The 1,279-nt window shown below is 47.4% G+C and overlaps 1 non-coding gene across 1 annotated transcript; it reads left to right on the top strand.

Annotated features, from left to right (window-relative positions):
- Nucleotides 1-105, top strand: LOC112476532. The gene has a single exon (XR_003045126.1). It is a non-coding gene; the product is annotated as a U6 spliceosomal RNA (small nuclear RNA).
- The last annotated feature ends 1,174 nt before the right edge of the window (nucleotides 106-1,279 follow it).

Below are 1,279 nucleotides of genomic sequence, written 5' to 3'. Positions count from 1 at the left end.
ATGTTTCGGTAAGAGCAGCACATACACTAAAAACGGAAGGATAGACTGTTAGCACGGCCCCTGCTCAAGAATGACATGCAGATTCGTGAGCTGTTCCATATTTTTAAAGCTGAGCTCATGTGTAGATTTATTAGATATTATAAAATGTCTCTTCATAAGCGGTTTCTAATTTATATCGCCGCCAGAAATGTATGCAAGTGACTGTTGCCCTCAGCCTCAATGATAATTGCAACCCTTTTCATTCTGTAACTCATTTTAGAAACGAGAATTGGATCTTGATATCATTGAAATCCATTTTTCTCTAATTATGAGATTGTACCTGTTTTCATGTGTAAGGGCCATTTATTCATTTGTGAATTGTCTATTCGGCTTTGAAACCTACTTTGCTATCATGACCCATTCATTTTTAAAGAACAAAATATTTCATTATCCAAAGGACAAAAAAAAAATCGTGTAAGGATTGATACAGGCTCTCGACGTTTCCATCTAGCATCTCTGAGCACACGAGAAAACATTTTCATTCAACAGTTGACGATCATACTTTAACATTTGTCAGACCGATAGGTATGCTGGCTAAGAGGGTGGTCGGGCGAGCATTTTCTTACGTAGTGACACGCCGAACGTAATGTGTCTTTACAATAACGCCACCACATAGGTAGGGTTACTGAGCCCGTCATACAAGTGAGGAGGTCGGATCTCACCAACGTGTTCACTGCACATTAGAAACTGAGCGTAGGTCCTTCTGAGCACGTGGCTGAAACTCCTTCCCTCCCTTACTCTGACTGTGAACAATGAACCTTGTTAGAGTTAAGTTCAAAACAGCAGTTTCCTCTGTGGAATCCTCTACCTTCTGAGGGATAAAACTGGCTGCAAACCAAACAGAACCAAGCCTCATTTCGTTGGGCTTTTCCGGGGAGGGAAATGCAGTGTGCTCGCTCGGGGCTGGGGGATGGGGGGGCCCTCTGTTCTCTCGGCCTGTTCAGCAAGTCAGGGTGATTGGCATGTGTCAGGCCTTTGGAATGGGAGGGCAGGGAGGGGCCAGCAGGGCGCCAGGTGCTGGCAAGGCTTTGGGAGGGGGATGAGGTGGACGGTAGAGGGCAGGAAGGCAGGCTGGACCCAAGAGCGTGGCAAAGACAGTGAACAGGCCTTACACCAGGCAGGCCCGGCGTCTGGAGCCCTAACACAGCGGAGGCTGCAGCGGTGGGGAGCTGGAGGAACGCCCTTGGAAGTGTCAAGGGCCGGAGTTCGCATCTGGCAAGTCCGGTTAATCTGCGCATAA

This window comes from Pteropus alecto, unplaced genomic scaffold, assembly GCF_000325575.1.
Source record: "Pteropus alecto unplaced genomic scaffold, ASM32557v1 scaffold101, whole genome shotgun sequence".
Taxonomy (NCBI): Eukaryota; Metazoa; Chordata; class Mammalia; order Chiroptera; family Pteropodidae; genus Pteropus; species Pteropus alecto.
This window is presented reverse-complemented; position numbering and strand designations above follow the sequence as displayed.